We start from the raw sequence: 27,014 nt of genomic DNA, 5'->3' as shown, positions 1-27,014 counted from the left end.
ATGTGCACTTGCCTTCATATCTTCATCAATTTTAGACAATTTGTCTCTTATTTCTTTTGTAAAAATTGATGTATCACATAATTTAAAAAAAAGTAAAGATACATTAATGCAAGAGGTTTCTAGAGAGCCCAAAATAGTAGATAACTCTACTTGATGAAGGGTAATCTATTGAGAAATAAGTTCTAAAAATTTATTCTCAAACTTTTTCTCAGCTTTCTATAATAGTTTATCCTATCCATATAAATCTTCATTGTATTTCTAGACTACCTTTGCCAACTAATACAAAATTTGTTGAGAACTATCAACCTCTATGCTTAGGGCCTCTGTTAGAATGTTCTTGGCATCCTCAATGATCTTAAACTCTTTGTTCCCTTCTTCTCTTAGCCTTTGCTACTTGGCTTTCTTTTTTTAAAAGTTCACCAAAAAATTGCATCTAATCTAGAGTTAGATTTGAGATGTCCCAATTTGGAATGACAATCTCCTCATCAAGATCTATATCCTCCTCATTTTCTTTGACTTTACCCAAAAGTTTTGTGCTCAATTGAGGCTTGGTCTCAACTGTCCTTGCACTTACTACATGCGTACTATGAATGGAAATTTTTTTTGAAATAGTAGGACTTGTTGCAAAAATGGATATTGCACTCATTGTTGAAATATTAGTAGAAATGCCTCTTGTCACCAAAATTGATATAGAGGGTAGAACTTGAATCTTAGTAGATGAAGTGTTTGGTACTTCAGTCAATGATGTGATGATCTAGACTGATGCAAAGATTGATTGAATGCTTGTGCTAGTAATGGTGGTCACAATCAATCATATTGAGGTTATCTCTGTACTTGGTGTTATCAATGTTTTTCTTGGAGAATGAAGAAGTGAGGCTATAACTGTTGTAGCAATCTTAATTAGGTTAGTTTCCTCAACATCTTGTGTATCTTCCTTGGTAGCCTCTTGCTCCTATTCCTCTTCATTATCTTCATTATCTTTTTCATCATCTTTCTTTTCATCTTTTTCTTCTTGATCATCATCATCCTTGTAACTTACACTTACTACAAAATTTCTTGGTTTGTGAATAAGATAGATATTGTTTCATGTATTTATGGCATTCTTTACAACATGCTATATTACATTGAATAAAATAAGACAAGTATTGAATCTTAATGTTAACTTTTCCTCATTTTTCTTTAAAGATTGTTTCACCTCCTTGTGATTAAAATTTGGCATAAGTTTCTGTAAGGTTTTTTGATAAATATCATTTGTAGTGTGCATTGAAAGTTCCTATCTTGGCTTGATTTTGATCATCAATGCATTTGGAATCTATCGAGTAAGAAAATCAAGTAAGTATTTCCACTTACCTGTCTTGGATATCAGTATATCTTCAATCTACTTCTACTCATCAGCAATTTTGGTCTCATATTTTAATGCCTTGAAGCTTGCTTTTCTAGAATTTGATTCCAATTCTTTCATTCTCTCCTAAAATGTGGGTGGAGACCTCTTGAAAATTATGTCTCCTCCTTCTTTGTCTTCTTTCTTCCTGGAGGATCTTATTGTGAACATGGTAGTGTATTTTTTGGTAGGTTTGGTAATGATTACCTTACCATTTTTCTTTAGTGGCTCCTCTCCCTCTAATTTTTCTTCATCCTCACCTTTTCCTTTAGTTAACAAGAGAGTAGAACTAGTTTTTAGTTTGAAAATCCTCTTCTTGCCCTTGCTAACTACCTAGGAAGCTTCATCTCAAGTTATATCCTAGCCTTTGCATCATTATAGGTGCCAAAGTAAGCTAGCTTGGGATCAACTAGCTCATTTATCAATTCCTCAATTATATCTTTTGTTTCATCAATGTTTACCTCATATCCAAGAGGTTTTACTCCTGCAATTATAGGCCTAACTATCTGAATGTATACCTTGTCACTATCTACCATAAAACAAATATCATCTTTATAATCCTCAAATAGTTTCTTGTGGATTTAGAATTTGTTATTCATTTTCTCCTTAAAAGAATCAAAATAATTTTCCATGATACTTGTATAATTTTCTCCCATTTCAGCAATGTATTCATTAATCTGATAAAGTATTGGCAAATCTTTCCTCCAAACAATAGTACCTTTTGATGGAAGGAATTTCTAAACATAGAAAAATAAACATGTCAATAGTGATACAAACTTACATGGATTTTTCTTTGATGTCTTAATGCTCTCCATGTTTTTGTTGAACTGATTCAATAGTAACTCAATAAGGTCAAGAGATAGGTGATTCTTGACTATATTGTAAGCCAAGTCCACAGCTTCACATGACACACTATTCAACTTGCTAGAGCTGTATATCTTGTGTACAATGATGTGAATACCAAAATTTAGTTCCATTTCACTCATACTACTTATTTTCTTTCCCCTTCCATCCAACTCGATTAGGGTTTTCTTCTCCAGTTCAACCTGACTTAGGGTTTTGGTCATTTTGGCTTTAGATAACATGGGGAGACCGATGATCCTATGGATCATCTTCTTCATGATTAAAATTGGTTGCTCCAACCAAAACTAACTATTATGCACATGACTAAGGATGTATCTTATTCATTTAATTTGAAATGCTCATGGCATATGAGGAATATGTGTTAAACCTTCAACTTCTAGATGTTGGTGTTCAGGTTTCAACACACCATTAACACATAGCTTTTCTAGGGTTTCATCCATCTCTATTGTACCAATATCCTAAATTGCACATTTGAAATTAGAATGAATATCATTAATAAATAGTACCTTAGGAGGGATTTGTGATTGTGCTCCACTCAGATCCAGGGTTTTTGCAACGACAGGAGTTGACTCAAAGTCTAGTGCTTTCCATTCTACACCACAAACCAACATGTCTAAACCTCTTTTTGCTTTGCTATTGGTAGCTACCATCTTTTCTTAGTAGGGTTTGAGAGAATTTGAAAACTTTTGGTAACAATTTTCTCAAATCACTTGAATGCTCTTGAAGATTGCTCAACACAAATAGCTCTCAAAAATTTGTGATGAAAAATGACTTCAATTTCATTCCTTTTATCAAAATTTTCCATAAATGCCTAGTACAAATGTTATATTAAATTGATAGACTATCATCTACTTCACTTGCATTGATTACTTGGTGAAGTCTTTCATGACTTGGTAAACACATAAAATTTAGTCACTCCCAGCCTCACTCGGTAGAGTTTATAACTCGACCTTGCTCGATAAGGAAGGTAACTTGGTAGTAGCTTGGTACATCTTACTTGGTGATCCCTTTGCATCTTGAATGCTGATATGGGTCTTTTTTCCTATCAACTAGAACTGATTTAGATGTCTTCTTTAGTAACCTAGCTCTAGTTCTCCTTTTAGAAATCAAGTGGAAATGGCAGAGTCACCCTATTCTTGAGTGACTTGATCATCATTGCTTGGACTTGCATTCTCGATAGACTTTGGAACCCATTGCTATCTCATTTTTTTTTTAATGTTATCAACTTTTGTCTTCTTTTCATCTTCAATTCTTTTAGTATTCATACAATTCTTGGCAAGATGACCAAGTTTTGTACAAATGAAACATCTTTTGGTAGAATCTCTTTTCCTCATGTGATGTTTTACACAATTGATTCTGATGTGTCCAAATTCTCCAGAGTAATGATATCTTTACCAAGTGTCATAGTCCCAACAAAATATAGCTTTCACAATTTGTTCTATTGGATTCAATATCTTTTTTTTGCATTCTGATGACTTTTGTCCATGCTTCTTACATTTGTGGCATTTGCCTTCAAATCTTGGTTTCTCTTTGCATTCATTTGCTCTATGACCATGCTGATTGCAGTTGTAGCATTTCCCATTGAATTTTGATTTCCCATTGCTCCAACATTTTTTTGAATTATGACCTATCTTACCATAGTGACTATAAGTAGGTTTTTGATTTCTTTGAGCTCCTTTCTTGATCATTCACCTTCTTCTATGTATCCAATTTCTGCTTTCCTTTTTGTCTGTAATGACTTTGCTCATTCAACTTCATGTCTACTTGGGATTTCATCATTATTTCATTGGTTTCTCTTTCAATGTTTAGATTATTCTGCAATCTTTCATTCTCTGATCTTAGATTCATGATTTTCTACATTTTCATTGGTGAGTTGATCAATGAAGTCTGCTTGCTGAAGGGATAGGTGTTGAATTTCATTTTTATTTCCTTCTATCTCTTCTCTTATCTTGTTTTTCTCTTCCATGACTTCACACAAGCATACTGACAAAATTTCCTACTTTCTTCTTAGTTTTCTTACTTCTTCTTGAAGATTGCTATTATTTTCCAATAGTTCTTTGATTGCTTCATTAGCTTCATCTGAATTGCTTAAATGGATGTCTTCAACTCTTTCTTCAATGTAGAGTGAATCATTCATTTGGATTGCAATATCTTTTCTTCTTTTTAGGGATTGAGAGTTTCTCTTTTTCTTTCTTGAGTTGTCTAATGGCTAATTCCAAGTCTAGCTTCTCATTGTCAAAAGCCTTATCAAGTCTAAATACCTCCATTTCCTTTGATCTTTACTCAAGCTATTAAAATTTTCTTTTAGAACCACAATGCTTTGATTCTAATTGTTGGAAATATTATGAAAAGCTAAGTTAGTGAGATGGGAGGGGTGAATCAGTAACTTATAAAACTTTATCCTTGATTAGCAATTAATCCTTATGTATATTCTAATCTAATTGCATGCATGAGAAAGTGAGAACATGAAATCATACACAACACTTTAACACAAGATTTGGTGATCCATAAACCTTCCTAATACAAAGTAAAACTAGGGTGGGGATGATACCCACAAGCTTTAGTACTATAGTATAAAGTTGGCCTATTAAGGCTTACAATGATCATTTTTGATGATCTGCCCTATTAGGAGCAATAAGGACTACTAGGCCCACCTTGCAAAAGGATTTACAAACATACAATGAAGTATACACTTGGTAAAGAGATTTACATAAGATTGTTAGGTCTACCTTGTTAAAGGATTTGACTAATCCACCTATTAGGATGAAGTAGTAGCTAATGTCTAATCTACAACTTGGTTTGCTAAATGAGATTACTCTAAGTGTACAAATCACCTTGCTATGATAGATGAATCTTTGCTACTCCTTATACTATTGTAGCCTTTGTAATTCACACTTTTTCTCTTCTCTAATGATTACATTCCTTCCATCCAATTACATAATTAAAAAGTCAGCCAAAATGTAGAAACTTGAGTTTTGAGGACTGACTCGCTGAGTTTTTGATACTTGACATCCACTATCAATACTCAGGATTGGCATGCACTTGGTAGATGTAGAAGCTCGGTCCATACGAATCACTTCCAAGTAGTCTTGAACTTAGTCTTCACTAGTGACTCACTAAATACTAGAAAACTCGGCATATAAACTGAGTCTCTTGATTTGCACTAAATAGCTCAGTCAATGCTATCACTTTGAGTTTGGTATAAATTGAGTCTCTTGGTTAACACTAAAAAGCTTAGTTAACACTAGACTTGCATCACATCAATTGCAAACTTGGTAAGCACTACACAACTTAGTTTGCACTAGTAGACTTAGCATACACTGAGATACTCAATTTACACTACTAATCATCACCTTAGTAGTAACTGCTCAGTGCAAACTAAAATCTATCCAAAGGATTTGGTAGCAACCGTAGAACTCAGTAACAACTGAAATACTTGGCTAACATTGTTAACTATACAATATGCTTGGTATGAACTTATAATCTAAATAAGTGCATGTTACTAATAACAAATATGACTGTAATGTCAATAGCACAACAAACTTTGACTTATTTGACATGCATTAGAATATAAACAAGTCCATGTAGCTAGGCTTTCTCTAGATGGCTCGGTCACAATTATGAGTGATGCTACCTAGAAAATTACTAAGTTTTAGACACTAATAGGCAACAAGGATTAGAGATACACACACATATATACATATATCTAGAGACATATTACACACACACACACACACACACACACATACATATTTATACATATTCAAAGATAAAAAATATAAATATATCAATATACATACATACATACATACATATAATGTTTATAATCAAATCATAGCTCTAGGTCTTGACTTGTTGTAGTATGAGTGATAAAATTCTCTTCAAGAGGAGTGAGATGAGTTATGTGCTAGAGAGGAAGAGTACTAGCAAGATAAATCTCATGAATTATGGCTCCATTTAGGTGACCAAAATACCAAATTCTTTCATGCTTCAGTTAAATAGAAGAAGGAAACCAAAGAAATCTTTTTTATCAAAGATTTTGATGGTAACTTATTATCTAATTGAAATTCAATTCAAAAAGAAGGGGTTTCTTTAAGAATTTATTGTCTCCATCTACTCCTTCCTTAGAGGTATCTCAAATGGGTGATCTTCTTGATGATATCTCTCAACTTATCTCCCATCAAAATAACTTTTAGCTCATGGCTTCCTTCATTTTATCATAAATTTAAATAGTAATTTTTTCAATGACCCCAGATTTGGCCCCTAGCCCTGATGGACTTACAATACATTTCTTCCAAAATTGTTGGGATTCTCGTTGTTTTGATCTTCTTAATGTTCTCAAGGAATCTAGGAAAAATTCATATATGCTTAAAAACTTCAATGTCATGAATATAGTCCTCATTCCTAAGTCCTCTTCCCCATAATCATTTCATAACCTTCATTCTATTTCCCTATGCAATAATATTTATAAAATTATCACCTAAGAAATCTAGTTTTGCTTAAAACATTTAATTCCTAATCTTATTTTGGTCGAGCAAGGTGGATATACCATGGATGATTCTTTGCTTGCACATGAGACATTGCATTCCATTAAATCTAATGATATTCCTTCTTTTGTGATTAAATTGGATATGATGAAGGTGTTGGGAATACAAGAGGAGTAACTAAGAGGGGAGGGGTGAATCAGGTACTATTAAAATAAATCCTAGATCCCTTAGATGTCAATACAAAATAAAGTCTGAAAACTGAATACTGCTGATACTTGGTAAACACACATAAAATTATGTAACTTCGTAAGTACTAATTATGAGAATCTTTAAATGTTATCTGTGATTACCCTTACTTTAACTTAGTTGCAAACACATAAAGGAAAATAACATGAACACATTTGACACTAGAATTTAACATGGAAACTCAATTTGGGAAAAGCCACCAATTCAACTAATTACTATTTTCACTATTCTAAAGTGAGCCCTGTTAGGAGAAAACCCTATTAAAGGTTACAAAACACACTGTTAGGTGTGACCTTGATAAAGGATTTAATCACTCTATTAGGAGTGGCCTTGTCAAAGGTCTTAAGATAATTCAATAGAACCGCAACCTTGTTAGAGGATTTATAAATAACTATTAAGCCAAATCTATTAAGAGATTTAGATCACTGCTACAATGGTTAGAGTGTAACAATGAGATGACTTGATTTGAATGCAACTAAATTTGTTGATTATAGATCCATGTTTTGGCTTGTACTTAATCCTTCCTAATCAAATATATCTTTTTTGCTCCACAAGGATATATTGCTTATTCTTCAAATTTGCTTCCTCTCTTCATCATTAAGTCTTCAATACATTCATAACTTTTTTCTTACATTGAATCCACAATTTGACCTTATACCTATATCTTTCATATTATCAAGTTAACTCATATGCAACCTAGAATATCTAATATTCATCACCTCAGTTGGCTAGAACCAATAAATAAATAAATTAATCTTAATATGCCAAAACAAGAAAATCCTTTGTTAGCTGACCCAACTTGGTTGACACTAACTCAAAAACTATTTTCTGTGTTAACCAACAGAAGCTTGGTTAACACTACAAACTTGCAAAGATCCTTTGGTAATTGAGTGAGCTCAGTTAACACTGATTCCATCCAACTTTTCTTTATTAATCAAGTGAGATCGATTAACACTCATCTTCTAAAAACTATCCTTCGATGCCCAAGTGAGCTTGATAGATACTACCTTCTAAACTAGGAAAACACAAGGATGTTTGGTAGACATAGAAAATTGTCTTCACTGCTCAAGTGAGCTCAGTATACACTGATTGATACTGATATTACATTTTTGTAACATCAAAGAAAATACACAATTTATCAATTGTATCCAAAAATCTCGCTCTTTGGAATTGATGGAAACATGACATGTCATAACACAATGAAATTTTGGAACAAGATAAAGTAAGGAATGTGTCCTTAGTTTCATTCATGAGAACTTCCTCTGTTAGTGTGAGCTCTTCCTTTCTTCAATTTCTCCCTTTGTTTGCAATAGCTTCTTCCAAGTTCATTCTTCCTCTTAGATATCTCTTCATAAATCTTTCTATGATAGGAAACTTCTCCTTCTTTGGAATGAATTCTTTTTCTTTTTCTGTGAGATATGATAGTAGACTTCTTCCTCTTTGACAACACATGCCAAAGATAACAACTCTATTAATATCAATGTACCTTAAGTATTGATTCATTTGAAATATGCCCTTGTTAATTCTACACCAACTAATTGATCGTCAACTTGCTTTGGTTGATTTATCACGAAAGTTTATTTAGTGAGCTTCAAATAGTGGAATGACCCCTAGCTTACCTCTTAGATATAGAAATGCATCTTTAGGTAACATCTTGGTGAATACATCTACAATCTATTCTTTTGTATTTACATATTCCAATCTAACTTCTTTATTCTACACCAACTTTCTTAAGAAGAGATATTTTATAGCAATGTGTTTTATTTTGGTATGCATTATTAGATTGTTTGATATATTGATTGTACTAGTGTTATTGCAGTGTATGATTACTAGATCCTTGATCTCTATCTTCATTCCTTCCAACAATTGTTTGAACCAAACAATGTTAGAATAATTAACTACTACTGCCACATATTTTTCCTTTGCTATTGATTGAGAGATGCAATTTTGTTTCTTGCTAGACCAAGACACTAGTCTTTTACCAAGGAAGAATGCTCCACCACTAGTGCTTTTTCTGTCATCAAGACTTCCTACTCGATTGGCATCAGTAAAGATCTTTAAGTCCAAATTGCATCCAAGTTTGTACCATAAGCCATAGTCTTCATTACCTGTTAGATATCTCATGATTCTCTTTATTTTCATCATGTGATTTTCTCTGAGATTTTTTGAGAATCTTGCCACTAGACCAACTACTAGTGCAATATTAGGTATTGTATGTACTACATACTACAATTTTCCAATCCTTAATTTGTATGTGGTCTAATCTACTTCTTTGGAATCATCATTCTTGGAAAGCTTATGTTTAGTAGACACAAGGGTTCCAACTGGTCTTGAATCTTCCATTCCAAACATCTTTAGTATCTCCTTGATATATTTAGATTGAGTGATGTAGATACCATTTTTGTTCTATTGTATCTGTAACCCAACAAAGAATTTTATCTCACCAAACATGGACATATCAAATTCTTTACTCATTTCTTCTAAAAATGCTTTGCACAAGTCATCATTTCTTGTAAATAAAGTATCATGAACAAATATTTTTGCTAACACAATCTTCTTGTCTAGTCCTTTGATATACAAACTATTATTATCATTTGTTCAATGAAAGCCAATCCATACCAAGTAACTATGAAGTCTTTCATACCAAGCTCTGGGAGCTTTCTTGAGACCATATAATGATTTGTGTAACTTGCAAACCATGTCTCTTTTGCTAGGATCTACAAAACCTTCTGGTTGTTCAATATAGACTTCCTCATCAAGAATTCTATTCAAGAATGTAGATTTAACATTCATTTGACATACTTTAAATCCTTTGTGTGCTGTATATGCTAGTAAAGCTATATCACCTTCCAATCTTGCAATAGGAGCAATAGTATCACCATAATCAATACCTTCTTCTTGAGAATAACCTTTACATACTAGTCTTGCCTTGTTTTTGGAAACTTTTTCATCTTCATTCAGCTTATTTTTGAACACCCACTTTGTGCCAATTACATTTTTATCCTTAGGTCTAGGAATAAGAGTCTAGGTTTTGTTCTTTTCTATTTTTTCTATTTCTTCATTCATTTCTTCAACCCAACTTTCATTTTCCAGAACATCTTTAACATTTCTAGGTTCGAATTCAGCAAGTAAACATGTACCATTTAATTTTCTTCTTGTCATTGTTTCATCAGAATTGTCTCCAATGATCTAATCAAAGGCATGATGCCTTTTGAAAAATCTTGCTAACATAGGTTCTTTAGGTTTTGAATGAGTTCCACTATTTTCATCATGAACTTTATCTGTGACTTGGGTCCATCAGATTCAGTTTGAACTAGCTTGGTAGCTTTTGATTGTAACTTGGGTCCTTCAGACTATGACTTTGGTTGGACTATCTGCAACTTGGTAACTATTGGAGATTTCGGGGGCTTAGGAGATGAAGCCTCCTTTATTTCAAATAGGTTTGGTAGGGTATTAGGTTCATAGTAAACAAGTCTTTTGTAATCTTATAGCTCTTTGTTGCTTTCTTCTTCACTCTTTTTAACAAACTAATCAATTCTAACATGTGCACTTTCTATTAGTTTATGATTAGATAAAGTCCAACATTTTTTATGCTTTGCTTCTGCAGGAGTATCCTAGAAATATGCCTTCATCACCTTTTACAAATTTTTTTCCTTTTCTAGATTCTTTTAGGATATAATATTTGCTGCCAAATACTTTCAAGTAACTTACATTAGGTTTGTAGCCAAAGCATAGCTAATAAGGAGCTTTGTATGAATCTTTCTTCAACTATACTCTATTCAGGGTATGAACTACAGTGCTAATAGCTTCCTTCTAGTATTTGATAGCAAGATTCTTTCAATCATTACAGTTCTTGCACAATCCATGATGGATTTTTTCTTCATTCAGCTATACCATTCTATTGTGGTGTACCAGGGGCTGATACTTGTCTTCTAATTCCTCTTTCAATATACAAATTATTGAATTCATTGGAGATGAATTCACCACCTTTGTCTGATCTTAAACATTTCATCCTCTTTCTAGTTTCATTTTCTACTCTTGCCAGATACTACTTGAACTTTTGAAAGGCTTCTAATTTTTCTTGTAGATACATTACAATCATCATTCTAGAATAGTCATTAGCAAAAAGAATAAAAAACTTTTATCCACTAAAACTCTCTATTCCAATAGGTCCACACAGGTCTGTATGAACAATTTCTAAGACTTCTTTTGACTGATAGTTTTTGCTTTTGAAACTAGTCTTTCCCATCTTACTAATTTGGTAATTCTTGCATAAACCCATATTAGGTTTCTTCGAACTAGGAATACCTCTTACTCATCTATGTTTTCCTATCTTAACTAGATTATCAAAGTTTACATGACATAGTCTTTTGCATCATGACCAACTTTCTTCTACTTGAGCAATAAAACATGAACATTCACTAAGATTAAGATAAAATAGATTACCTTTTGTTTTCTTGCTAGATCTAACCAGATTTCCTTTACCATTTAGTAGTTTGGCCTGTCCATTCATGAATTCTACCTTGAATCCAATGTTATTCAACTATGCCAAACTCAGTAGATTATGATTTAGTCCTTCAACCCAATAAGCATTGTCACATACAAGTTCCTTAGCCAATGAAATACATCCTTTTCCTTTTATGTTACAAGGCTCATTGTTTCCAAATCTCACACTACCTCCATCATAATATTCCATGTGCTCAAATTTTGTTTTATCTCCAATCATATGATGTGAACAACCAATGTCAATTATCCATGTATCATTTTTTCTAACATGAGAGATAATTGTCATCTTATCTCCTTCATCATCAAATTCATCTTTTACAACAATATATACCATTTTATCTTGACTGTTATCAGAATCTTTAGCTATAAAACAAGATTTCTTACCTTTGTCCTTGTAGTTCTTGTAGTTCTTGGAATCATTTTTTCTTTTATTCTTATTTCTTTTCTTTTCATCTTTGATTTCATTGTTTGGACACCTTGTAGCACTGTGACCAACTTCTTCACATGAAAAATGGATTAGTGGAGCTTTACCTTTGGAATACTTTCTTGCAAGTAGGGCTTCAAGAACTTTAAGATCATTGTCTAAACTTTATTTTATTACTTCTTCTTCAATTCCTAATTGAATAGACTTTGATTTCTTACCCTTTTCTTTGAGTGAGAGTTTAGATTTAAAAGTTGTCTCAATAACATTTAAACTAGGAACATAGTTATCAAAGTTATCTAACTCAAAAGTTGTCAATCTTCCAACTAGAGCATCCAAAGATATTTTATTATTTGGATCAAATCGCATCTCTTGAATAGCAGATACTCAAATTGCATAAATAGGAAGAAAAGTTCTAAGTACCTTGCTTACAACTATTTTCTCTTCAATGTCTCGTCTAGATGCTTTGATTGCACTTACACTTGCTTTGATTCTTTCCACATATTTTGCAATATTCTCATCCTCTCATTTTCATCTGATCAAAATAGCATCTAAGACTTTCAACATTAGCTCTTCTTACATTGTCATCTCCTCCATATATGTCTTTTTAGTTTGGTCCACATATCTTGAGTTGTTTTTTAGTCTTTGACTGCATCAAATTCAACATAACTAAGAGCAAATGCAATATCAATCGTCATGATGTTATTATTCTTCTTTTCAGCAATATCCTCAACTAATCATGTTCTAGTGGGAGTCTTGTATTTAGCATCAAGATATTTGGACCCTAAATCATTGATAGTAGCCAAATGTAACCTTATAAGTCCTTGCTATGCTGCAAAATTATCTCTCTTCAGCTTTGGAATCTCTATTCTATAAGACATACTGATCTTTATCTTAGGTCCTTGAAACCTTTTTTGCAAGAACCAAAAGCTTTGATACTAATTGTTGGAAATATAAGAGGAATAATTGAGAGGGGAGGAGTGAATCAGTTACTACTAAAAAAATTCCTAGATCCCTTAGATGTTAGTACAAAATAAAGTCTAAAAATTGAATACTACTGATACTTAGTAAACACACATAAAAAGTTGTGACTCGGTATGTACTAATTATGAAAATCTTTAATTGTTATCTGTGATTAACCGTACTTTAATTTAGTTACAAAAACATAAAAGAAAATAGCATGAACATATTTGACACTAGGATTTAACGTGGAAACCCAATTTGGAGAAAACCACCAATTGCAACTAGTTATCATTTTCACTCTTTTAAAGTGAGCCCTATTAGAAGCCAACCCTATTAAAGGTTACAAAACATGTTTTTAGGTGTGATCTTGTTAAAGGATTTAATCACCCTATTAGGAGTGGCCTCGTTAGAGGTCTTAAGAAAATTCAATAGAACTACCACCTTGTTAGAGGATTTACAAATAACTGTTAAGCTAACTTTGTTAAGAGATTTAGATCACTACTACAATGGTTAGAGAGTAACAATGAGATGACTTAATTTGAATTTTTTGATTATAGATCTCTATTCTAGCTTGTATTTGATCCTTCCTAATTGAATAAATCTTTTCTACTCCACAAGGATAGTCTTCTTATCCTTCAAATTTGGTTCCTTTCTTCATCATTAAGTCTTCAATACATTCATAACTTCTTTCTTACATTGAATCTACAACTCGATCTTATAATTATATCTTTCATATTGTCAAGTTAGCTCATATACAACTTAAAATATCTAATATTCATCATCTCTATTGGCTAGAACTAATAAATAAACCAATTAAGCTTAATATGCCAAAACAAGAAAATCCATCATTAGTTGACCCAACTTGGTAGACACTAACTAAAGAACAATTTTTTGTATTAACCAATAGAAGCTTGGTTAACACTACAAACTTGCAAAGATCCTTTGGCAACTGAGTGAGCTCATTTTACACTAGTTTCATGCAACTTTTCTTCATTAACTGAGTGAGCTAAGTTAACACTAATCTTTTGCAAACTATTCTTTGACAACCAAGTGAGCTTGGTAGATATTTCCTTCTAAACTAGGAAAACACAAGAATGCTCAGTAGACATAGAAAACACTTTTCACTACCCAAGTGATCTTGGCATACACTAACTAATAATGACATGTCAGTTGTGTAACATGAAAGACAATACACAATTAATCAATTGTATCCAATAGAAGGCTTATGACAAACTTAATTGGTCTTTCCTTATTCAAGTACTCCGTAAATTTTGGTCTTCTATGAAATGGTGTAAAATAGATTTGAGCATGTATTTCTAGAGCTCACTTTTATGTTTAATTAATGGTTCCCTAGTTGGATTTTGATTGTTAACTCTGGGTGTTAGGTAAGGTGACCCTCTCTCTCCTTTTTTGTTTATAATTATGGTTGAAGCCTTAAGTTGTTAAATTTCTTTTAAAAATGAAATAGGTCTTTGGTGGGGAGGGGGAGGATTTCATATCCCTAATACCTCTTTCTTAGTAACTCATTCCCCTTTTGCTAATGATACTTTGTTATTTGTTATAGTGTCTATTTTGGAGGCCAAAAAAATAAAGGAAGTCTTGGATTTAAATACTACTATTTCTGGGTAGAAAATTAATGCTCACAAATCCAAGATATACATTTTTAATACTCTTCCTAAGATTTTTTCTATAATTGTGGATATTTCAGGATTCCCATTAGATAAGTTACCTTGCACTTATCTAGGAATCCCTTCTTTACAGACCTTCCTAAACCTTCTTATTGGTAGTTAGTTCTCGATCGAATGAAGTACAGAATTGTTGCTTGGAAAACTAGATGGCTTTCATTGTTTGGTATGATCCGTCTTGTCAAATTAGTTCTATCGATTATTCCTAAAAAAATTATATCAGTGTTGCAAGCTCCAAAATCTATTTTAGATCAAATTGAGAAAATGATTTGCAATTTTTTATGGATAGCCAATATGATGTGGGAGAAGAAAATTTCCCTTATTTCCCTTTTTGAAATGTTGGTTGCCCCAACTTTTGTGGGTGTGGGTCTATTCAACCTTGCTTCTCATAACTTGTCTTTTGGTGGCAAATTGATCTAGAAAATGTTTGTCCAAACTAATCTAAAATGGTTTCAATTAATGCAACAAAAATATCTCGATACTTCTGAATCCTTCAAAATTATTATACTTCTTGATCCACCTAGGGGTTTGACCATTTGGAACTTCATGAATAAGTTTTGACATCTAATTACTTCTTCCATCTCTTGGGAAGTACATAGTGGTAAATCAATTAATTTTTAGTTAGATTCATGGAATGGCTTGCCTCCTTGCATAATTTACCAATTTTTGAAGACATTTTGGGACATTGTTTTTCTACATTGAGGTAATTTACTAGTCAATTATGTGTTGGTAGTTCAAATTTTTTCTAGTTTGATTATATGGAAAGATTTTTCTAATTTTCCTATAGATCCTAACCAAGTGATTGCTACAAATCAATTTTTATCTAATCACACCATAGTTTTGTCCTACCTTCCTAGTCGACTTTTTTGGTCTCCATCTTCTAATGGTAATTGATGAGCCTCTAAAAGGCCATTATTTTGAGATCCTTTGTATCTTGTTTTTAGACAATTATCTTACAATTTTTTTAATGATTCTATGGTATAATGAAGGAATGTTACATGCTGATAAATGTTTTCACATCCATGCTATGTTTGGGTAGATTCATTCTTGCAACCATGGGATTTGTAATGAGTGATAGTTTGAACATTATACCTTTTCTAAAATTGATGATACAATGAATATATTGATGTCAAAGTTGTATGCATTAAATATTTTGTAGGTACTTACATTGCATATTCAAAGTCAACACTTCAGTGCTAAGTCAAAGCTGACTAGATTGCTGAATCACCACAACAAGTAGAATATTGTATGATTTCTATTATGGTAGCACAAAAAAATAGCTTCCTCAACCTACTATATTCTTGGAGGAGTTAATCATGGTTAATGATATTTATATTGTAAAGTTTATGAACTTGTAATTGATCCTTATTGAGGGAGTGATCATAGAAGTAGGAAGTTGTTGTAGTTTCCCTTTAAATAATACCCACTATAGCTTTGAAAGAAGTTTTTTAGAAGGAGACAAAATAAATTTATTTTCATAATAGAAATGTGTGATCTTTTTTTTAAAAAGATGTAAACTCTTGCCACAAATGAATAGAATACAAAGTTCAAGTTTCCATCTTGTGTCTTGATCGTCTTTTATGTTCACTCATCTAAGGGGGCCCACTTGGTGAGTGAACTATTTTGCTAGAATATATTTCATTTCCTTGTTTATTTCTTGGCAAGATATAATTTTGTTATTCCTACAACATTGATAACAAAATTAGTGAACTATTCCTACAACACAGGTGCATATATAGATTTACTATTTGTAGCATTACTTTAAGCTCTAAGATAAGATGTTTTCATTCGTAGCTTTTGTCTTCTTCAATAGTCCCTTTTTTTTAGTGGTAATGACTTAAAGAGAAATCAGAGCACATACTTTGCAACCACCCTCTCAAGCCTACACTCCCAAGTTGAAAAAATAAAATGAAGTGAGTATGTTTTTCTTAGGAAAACACATGATTTAGTCTAATCATGGAGTCTCTATGAAAGGATGTCCAATCCTTTGTTACTAAGGTATTAAGTTGACTGACAATTTTTGGTGCCATTTCTAGAGAAGTTGTCAATCTAATTCAACCCTAAAGTCATTATGTTAGCTTAGATTTTGCAATACATTGCATGCATAGAAGAAGGGACCTTCTTGGGAGATTTCTTCCTCATAATATTTAGGAAGACACTTTTAATCCTAAAATTGAAGAACCTTATAGCAAGAATGAAGAATAACCTTTTAAAAACCCATTTGCTACTACTCAAGAATGAATACTCTCATCCTTTGATGAATCCTTGCATTTGAATGATCTCTTTACTAAACCTGAATACCAAGATAATCCAATTTCCCTTGTTATTTATCAACCACCACCACTAGTACCTCCTCTAGGAATGACTCATCCTCAACCTACATTTCCTTTTCCTATCCCTCCTCAACAAGGTTACCAAAATTTGAAGAACATACTTGCTATTGCACTTCCCAAGTTTTATGGCCTAATCACTAAAGACCTTGAAACCTTTTTCTTTGAGTTCAACATACTTTGTAGAAGTTATGACTATACAATTGATGCCCACAAACTGAATTTTTTTACTTCTACCCTAAAAGAAGCTTCTCTAAGATGGTTCATGGGGTTGGGTGCCAATGCTATAGGAGATTGGACTATGAAGAGTAACTTGTTTCTCTTAAAGTATAAATAATACTGTAGGGGTCAAGATTTGAAAGGGGACGAAATTTTCAAAATGTCCCAAAAGGATGAAGAAACCTTATAAGACTATGTTCATCGGCTCATGTTCAACCTATAGCATAATACACAACATCAATTAAATGAGGAACCAAGAAACATCTTTCTCCAAGAGGCATGAATGATAGAAGCATTGAAGCTCTAGATGTTATGGAAGGAGGAGATATCACTCAAAATACTTGGATTGATATATAGAACATATGTTTGATTTATTTCAAAGCCACTATGAAGAAAGGTAGGGGACTTAGAGATCTACCACATAAGTCCAATGGTATTCTAGGAGTATCTAAGATGGAATTATCCAATTTTCTATTAGATTTCAAGCAAAACAACATTAATGATGTAGCTACTCAACTAGACACCATGCAAGCTAGAAGGAAGAAAGATGAAGCCAATGTCATGTTAACTAAATACTACCAACATTGTAGATGCAAGTTTGTTGCAAGTATGGAGACACAACCAATGTATACTGAGCTCAAAGCCATTGATAAAAATGGAAAAATTCTTTATGTTGCTCAACAAAGGCAATGGGATCAAAGAAAAGGTATGCCACAAGATCCTTTTCAAAGTTATAGTAACAATAATCAATGGAATTTTTTTTAGAATAATGGTTTAGTGGAAATAATAGTTGGCAACAATGCCACCAAGGTTAGAAACAACCTCAGTAGGGTTGGAAACAACCTCACCAAGGTTGGAAAAAAACTTAGAATTAGAATACCCAACCTAGTTAGCAAAACCTATTGCTACCACCTTAGCAACAAGCTTTAATGTCTTGTCTTATACCCACTAATACTCCACCCAAGAAAACCCAACTACCAGTTCAGCCTAATCCTAATCCAAACAATAGTAAACAATAAAATCAACAACAAAGCTATGCTATCTCATTGATTGATATTCACTTAAGATTAGACACCACTCTTCCTACACCCAGAAAGCCTATAATAAATGAAGTTGAAGATCCTTTGACTAAGCATAGAGATGAGTCAAATTAGTAGGATTCTCCTATAGCCAAAGAAATTCCATTCCCTCATAGGTTTATGTAACAAAGACAACCTATAGAAAACCATATAGTCATTGATTTTCTTAATCAACTAAAGTAGATGATAGTAAAAATACCATTACTGGATGCTATTAAGGAAGTCCCTATATATACTAATGATATTAAAGAAACATGAATTAAATAGCTAGGAAGCAAGAGAAAAGATCCCAAAATCATTCATGTCATGGGATAATTGTATGACTTAATGCTAGAGAAATTAACTATACCTAAATAATCTAACCTTGGGAGTCCTATAGTTACGGTCACTATCCATGGGATCCAAGTTCAAAATGCTTTAGTTGACTTAGAAGCATCTATAAATGTATTGAAAAAGGAGGTATTGTCTCAACTACATATCATTGGCCTCAGGGAGACCCCCACCATACTTTAGCTTGATGATAGCTCTACCATTAGGCTAGATGGGATGATAGAAGATGTCATAGTCACCTTAAATTTTTGGGAGTATCTAGTTGATTTTGTTGTTCTCTCCCCAAAGGCTAATATGGGAGGATATCCTTTAATTTTAGGAAGACCATGGTTGGCCACTATAGATGCCTATATAGCTTGCCAATCGAGAAAGATGAAAATATCCAATGGTATTCATACCAAGAATCTAACTTTATACCTGCTTGCTCAACTATTGTTACTAGATGACCAAGTAATCTAGCTAGACTTGGGGGATGATGAACCAAAAGTTAATTTCATCCATCAGTTGATAATGATGGGTAGATAATCATTTATTGCTACTCAAGAAGAAGATGAAATAATTTCATCTATTATTTTGAATGAATATGGAATAGAATACCAAGCATGTCCTCAAGCTAAATATATCTTAGATACCATATTACTATTATTGATTTCACCACATCATTTAGAAGCTTCACAATTTCTCCACTCATTATTACCTGATGAAATGGATTTTTCTCCTATTGCCTGATTATTCATGGCAGATAATTTTATTACGATGGAAGTTAGTCCAAGTAAAGAATTAAATGTAAACAATGCCTTATCATCCTCCAAACAAAAGATTATGTTGTAGTTACTATAGGAAAATTAAAAAACATTTTCTTGGGATTACATGGATATGAAAGGATTAGATCCTATGCTCTACACTCACAAAATTTACATCAGCCCTGATTTCAAACACGTTCAATAGCCTCAAAGGAGAGTTAACCCTATTTTAAAAGATATAGTTAAGAATGAATTGTAGAAATTACTAAGTGCTCGTTTTATATACCCCATCTTTGATAGTAAATGGGTCTCACCCTTGGTTATAGTACTTAAGAAGGGAGGGAAATGGAGAGTTCATCTAGATTATAGGGAGCTCAATTATACCACTAAAAAAGACCATTTTCCCTTGCCATTCATAGACTAAGTCCTTGACAACTTAGCTGGCAAAAAATATTTTTCTTTTCTAGATGGTTTCAATGGTTATAATTAGATAAAAATAGCCCTAGAGGATCAAGAGGAAAAAAAAATTTTACCTGCCCATGGGGAATGTTTGCCTACTCAATTTTTCCTTTTGCCTTGTGCAATGCTCCAGCCACATTTCAATGAGCTATCATCAATATCTTTTCAAATATCTCTGCTGACTGTATGGAAATCTACATGGATGATTTTACTATTTATGCTACTACTTTTGAGGAATAAAAATCAAATTTAGAAATAGTACACAAAAGATGTCAAGATTATAAACTTTCCTTAAATAGTGAAAAATGCTTTATGGTGATGGAGGAAGGTGTAGTGTTAGGTTATTTCATCTCATCTAATAGTATCCAAGTAGATCCAACAAAGATAGAAGTAATTAGTACCTTGCATATGCCAGAGAAGTAGAAGGATGTACACAATTTTTTGGGACATGTTGGATATTATAGAAGATTCAATTCAACCAACTTGCAACACCCCTATACAACTTGCTCAAGAAGGATCTTGAATTTTCTTGGGGCTGTGATTGTGCTTCATCTTTCCTATTTCTTAAGGAAGTTATTACCACAGCACCTAAACTGAGAGGACCCAATTGGGGATTGCCTATTCACATTCATATAGATTCCTTAGACTATACTATAGGTGTCATGCTAGGAAAAAGAGTAAATTCAATTGAACATGTCATTTCACTAGTACATTTGTACTTATTTTTCTACCAAATTTTTTGACCAAATCTATGATATCTTTTTTTTTTTTTGGTTTTCATCCCTATGTTGGTTGAAAATGTCCTAAGTTTTCCCAAGTTGGTTGAAATTTTGACCAAATCAGGTCATAACAAATAAAAGGTATGTTATTAAGTATTTTATTATTCTTATTATGCACGTTGGGTTTCATTCTCTCGTAGGGTATCACTGAAAATTGTGGGTAATAATGGGGCTCATTTGTAGTGATCACGGGTACAAGAGTCATATAGTTTTTTAAGGTTCATTTTTTAGTGTCAGTGGGAATTAGGTTTATTAGTTTGTCATGATGGATAAAAGAAAGAGGATCAGGGCATGAAGGGGGAAGCAATTGGAGATGGTGAAAGGGCTTGGATGAGAGAAAAGTTTTTTAGGTTCCCATTCTCCTTTCTATAAATTTCTTTTGAATTTGAACCTTACTGATTAACATGTAATTCTATATTTGAAATTTTCTTTAGAATGCCTATTTGGAATTTGAAACTTGTTGTTACAAAGATATTTTCAAATTAAAATGTTATATGATGTGTGTCTAGCTTCTACCCTAGCCATTGAAGATGAACCAAACAAATTGACACAAAATCTAAAGTAAAACTTAGCAATAGTATGCTTTAGCTATAGCACTTAACATTATGCTTGGTTGATCCTTTCCATTTTCTCCTTAGGTTTCTAAAGTGCTTAAAATCCTTCTTGTGCAAAATGTAACTATAGTTTACATATTTGAGCACACAACAATACAAATTGGGAAACCATGGAACCATTTTGCAAACCTAGACGATTATGTTCTAAAAATGATGGCTTTAGCTTTTAAACAATGACATTGACATTTTTACTTAGAAAATATAGTAGTTTGTAGAGATATGTTATGTTGTTGGTAATGGTGTATCCTGGATTGTGCAATCTATTTTCTTTAAAATTTTGTTTGATACCATATTTGAACAGTATGGGTTGGAAACAACCATCTTTTTCTTAGTGTTGAATAGATTGTGTTATCAAAAAAATTAGATATTCCTCAATTTCTTATACTCTAAATTATAAAAATCTATATTGATCAATGGAGGAAGAATCTACCTGTTCTTGCAAAGTCCTACAGGGTTTATGCAATTGATCTTCTTGGTATGGTCGATACTCAAACAAGCTAAATCCACATAATTTTCTAGTTAACTCCTTATACACATTCAAGAATTGGGAAAAGCAAGTTAATAATTTATGTTAGGGCATAGTTAAAGATCAAGCCTTCTTTGTATGCAAATCCATTAGAGGTAATTAGTTCTTATTGAAATGAAAGATGTCAAGTTCCCTTTTGGTGTTGTTTACTTAATGCTCAACTTCTTGATGAGTTGGGAACTCACAGAAAGTTGCAAGTTCATGTTTATTCTCACCAAAAAGAGTAAGATAATTTGAGTTGAGTTTTGTAGAATGTGTATTGCAACACATAATCAAGGCACTTTAAAATCCACAAGAAAATTCCTCAGTATTTTTATTGTACAGTGTTCAAATTCAAACATTGCATTGTTGAGGGCATTTGGCAGCACCTAATGGGAGCAACAGATTGAGACAGCTACTACAAAATGAAAGACTTGCCCACCCAAACCCAAGTAGTTATTGAATGATCTAAATAATCTTAATTCCTTCCATGCATATATGTATCTTACACCTATCCTTTGACAAAGATTTTGACCCATTCCTTGGTTGTAAAATTTTTTTGTACTAAGGGGATCATTTTACAAATACTCATTAGTGAGTGGGATGATATTGGATGAAAAGATAAATTTAATTTTCTAATGAAATTTGGAAGGGATCAACAAATAATAACTGATCCATAGACATAATGAATATTTAACTACTTTCTTTACTGACATACATCTTGTTAGTTCTAGTTACTACTGATATAGTTGTTGATTATAATGTAAAACATACATAAAACTACTGTAATTTTTTCATTTGTAATTAGTAAGTTTAAAACTTAAAACATTCATAAGGAAGATAATAATGCTAATTAGAGAGCATTACTACTCAAACAAGGAAACAGAATATTTGACTTAGAATTGCTCATTATTAGAATTCTTTCTAGAAGAGTGAGAGATCACCTCCTCAAGTCACTAATACCTTGCTAATTAGAAATATTTCTTGCATTCTCTAGTCCTTATATATTCCTTAAACATTCAAATTGTGACTTCCAAATACCTATGAACATACACAGGACTAGTCGACTGATGTAGCTTGGTATTCTTACAGTCAATTATAGCATGAGAGAAACCTCTTCTAATATTAAATGTTTATATAACTCTCATTCCCAAGATTTTGTTGGGGGGAATCCTAAATAGTTTAGGATTCAATAAGAGTGAATCCCAAGTGCTTAAGCTCTGCCTTTGTCCCCAACCTTTGTGATATTGCCACACTTGTGATGGTTTTAGCCCCAGGTAAAATGCTATAGGAGCAGCTATAGAAATAATATTTTTTTTGTATTGTTTATCAGGGATACTTATATCTTTTAGGGCATATTTTATCATTTTAGGGCATATTTTAATAGTTTTCTATCACTTAGTAAATAATTGATGTTTAGGGCACATTTTAATGTTTTAGGGCAAAATTTCATGTTTTGTTAAAGGATTAAAAAAACATTTACGGGTCTGGTGGTTACCAAAAATAGTTTTAATTGTTTATCATTGTTTATATATTCTCTGCAAAGTTGATCATTGGAAGATGATTTTTGATTGAAAGAAGGTTGAGATATTGTGAAGATTATTTGTACTTTTCCCTGAATAGATGAAATAAATAACACTGTGGTGCTTTCTTTCTAATTGGTTTTTATTTTGTTCACATTGCAAATTGATTAGGGATGCATATCATATCTATTGGTTTTAGAATAAAATAGTAGTAGCATTATTTTTTATTGTGTAGAAGTTATTGTTGTAGGAAACTAGACTCACACAAGAATCTCTAGAAGTTAATTTGGGTAGTAATGCCTCTTCCTCACATAAACACCATGTGAAGTGGCCTAAGTGTGGTGAAAAGTGGGTAGGAGGAATGTACAATATGTTCTCTATGGTCATTTGTAGGAATGGGCTATAGTTTGAAGAAACATGTGTTTGGTAAGGCAACATCCCTATGTGCTTACCATGAATGAACACATGTAACCTATAAGGTGTTGTTCATATTTGATGTTTTTCTTGTAATCTTCCCCAGTTTCTTCGTTCCATCCAATTTTGAAGCTATTATAAGCTTTTTAATTGTTATCTCCTCATCATAAAACCATCTTTTGTAGTTGTTTTTTGGCCTCAGTTGGAACTCTCACCACTATCAATGGTAGAGGAAAATGTCACTAGTGGTTGTTATTCATAGTAAGTGATGTCTTTTGAGTGACCAGATGACTAAAGCATTTTTTTTCCTTGTCCTCTTAATTCTCTGCAACTTTTTTTATGTTTACTTTATAAATGAAGTCTCATGTCTTATCTGGTGTATAGGAAATCTTTAAGAATGAGGAACATCATCTAAGTTGGTCAATGAATGAACTTGACTCAACCATTTTTTAGATCAATATTGATGTGACAAGCTTCATTAGAAACAAAATTGCATTATCATTTAACTCATGGTTGTTGATATATTGATTAGTGAGGTTTTGTAAGAAACTAATGGGATGTTTTGAGATTTGTAAAAGTCTACTTTGCTAGATTGAAAAATCATGTAATAGATTCAATGGGAAATGTATAGACAAGCATGTAATCCCTAGATCTACCTATATCCTATTACCTAACCTTTTTCTTCAAAGTACAAATAATAGTAATGAGAAGAAAATAGATGGCCATATGGATAGTCAATAATGTATGCCTAGAGGATATGAGCTGGCATGTGAGTTGAATTTTTGTTATCCACATTTCTAGAATAAAACATTCTTGCATAGAGTTTTAAAATATAATAGCTAAGTTCTTAGACCAAAATCTAAGCAGTATAAGGCACAAATAAATTCCTTTTCATACACACCTTAGTTAGAAGCATTTACAAATCTCAAATTAGTGTGTTTAAAATGCACATTCTAAATCTTTACTTTTAAGGCTAAACCCTAGCAACTAAATCCATCAACTAACCATCAACCACCAAAATAAAAACTCCCATGGCTATTAAGAAAAATAATGCATTATTAATATTAATAGTCACTTACATTAACATGGTGTAATATATATTTTCATTTTAATAAAGTCTAAATATTAAAATTAAATTGTTGGATGTGAAATCCTCAGGTAAAGATCTTAAACCCTAAGCATCAAAACTTATAACCTAAACATTAAACTTATTTTCCTAAACCCTAAAATTAAAATCCTACATCCAGATAAGTTTCTTTAGAGATTGCAATGCTAGGTACACTTCTTTGTTCATACTATGTAGTAATAGTTGTTCGTGAAATTAGAATACCAACTTTTCATGGAAGGTCTTCGTGAACTCTTTTAAGTAGTTTTCTAATCTTTGTATGTATCCAATGGAAAATTTGTTGGCCACGAAAACCAATTTGGCTTTTTATTGTGGTCTGTCCCATCACACCATCTTCAAATCCATGGAATGTCTTTATTAAGATTCCAGATGCTTTTGCCTTCATTAAGATATGTCGTCATTGATTTGCTATTGATGAAATAAAACCATGGGAATTGTGAAAAATGTAATGAATATGTGAATCATCTAATACTAATCTAATGTATCTTCTTTTCTAGAGCTTTCTATTCCTCATTGAATAGTAGAGATTGTCAAAATCAAATGTGTTTTAAGCCAAATTTGAGATTGTGTTGGATAATCTTCCCATAGATCTTAGATATAAGTTTTGTGTTTTTTTGGAAATTATTTAGGATTGGGATATAAAAACCCAAATAATCTAAAAGAATAATATTAGATTGATGAAAGAAAATATCTCAAAATAAGAAGAAAAGAACTTCAGAAAATACTCTTCTATCTGTCTTTATTTAAAAATACTAAACTTATACAAAAGTCAGTCGATTTCCTCTAGTAGGCTTTACTACCCTGCTTGCCCCCCCATGCTACAACAACACATTACCAACCAGCTAGTATGGATTTAGCCTTAAAAAAGGATGTGCCTTTGAATTGTAAAGTATTTGAGGGAAAGGTTCATGTTTGGAAATTTTTGAGGATGTTGAACTGTAGAATGAGGTGGACATTATCTTTCTAACTTTCTCTTAGAACCTTCTCTTACCTTTGTTAGGATGAGACCCTATAAACTGGTCAATGCTACTATTTCAGGATCTTGACTAGTCATAAAATTTCTGGTTGATCATACATAGTAGTTCAATTACTATGTTGTTAAGATCTTGAATGTTTAGGAAATATGAGGTAAATTTAGATCCAAATTTGGAAATTTTTTCCTAGTCTTCAACAATATGTTTTAGAAAAACTTCCAAGATATTTTAGGAGTAAAGTGGGTGGTGCACCATCAAGCCAAATGGGAAATAATTTTTTAAGAGTGCTAGTGGTTTTTTTAGTATTGTCCTCTATAATGGTATGTTAGCATATCTCCTTGGTCAAAGAGGGGATCGCAAGGGATCACAATTCATAACTTTATTGTATTTCTATATGCACAATGCAATTCATAATTTTACTATATTTCTATATGCACAAGGCCAAGCCAATATTTATCTATGGTTTATTATGCATGTGACAATTTATAACTGACTATATCTTGAAGAAGTTTGTTAGAATTTTGTCTCAAGTTTATTTATTCCATTTGATAATAATAAATATATTTAATAGCTTCTATTAGATTGATGATATTGATTCTTGACTATTTCTTTATAATTTTAAGTGAAAATGGTAATGGAAATATGGCCACACTCAAGCATAGTAGGGACATGTAAGAGAATAGGAGCTTAATATACTCTTTGCTGGGATATTTATAATGTAGGGATGTCACGGAGACAAGGAAAATTGAGTGCAAAGCTTGGGCACAAGTTCATAAGCTAAAGTCTACTCTTGATGAACATAGTTTGGAATTGCATGTCAATGCACCCAATGAAGCTGAGGCAGTGTGCCAACAGAGATTGGTTGTTGCTAAAGTGGAAATTACTGACTCAAGGGAACAACTTGATGCTGTAGAGAGGTAGTTATGCTTTTCTTTTAAAAAGATATGTATAGATGAGTTGCAAGTTTACTAATGGTCAATTTTTTTTTGATATATTGTGCTGACCCATCTCAAATGGTGTCAATTTTCTTTAGAATTTCATGCTGGTTTGTTTGATCATGTTTGGCTCAACATTTTTCTTATGATCAATGAAATCATGCAAAATAAAAATCTATTGTGAATATTGGTCATAGTAGAACATCTACATTTTCTTAGGTTGAAATGCTAAAATGAAGGACAAGGAAAACATATAGAATCCTAAAGCTAGAACTAAATTGTATTTTATCAATGTAAGATTATACATGTAAATAAAGAATAGTTAGACAAAAGATTATATTTCATCTAGCCCAAATGTAAGCAATGTTTATCTTATCGAATTATTTGTTTGGAGAGTTAATATCTCTATTTTATTTACTTTCTTACTAGAT

Source organism: Cupressus sempervirens, chromosome 4 (genome assembly GCF_028749045.1).
Source record: "Cupressus sempervirens isolate cs-2001-9-10 chromosome 4, ASM2874904v1, whole genome shotgun sequence".
NCBI classification, from domain to species: Eukaryota; Viridiplantae; Streptophyta; class Pinopsida; order Cupressales; family Cupressaceae; genus Cupressus; species Cupressus sempervirens.
This window is presented reverse-complemented; position numbering follows the sequence as displayed.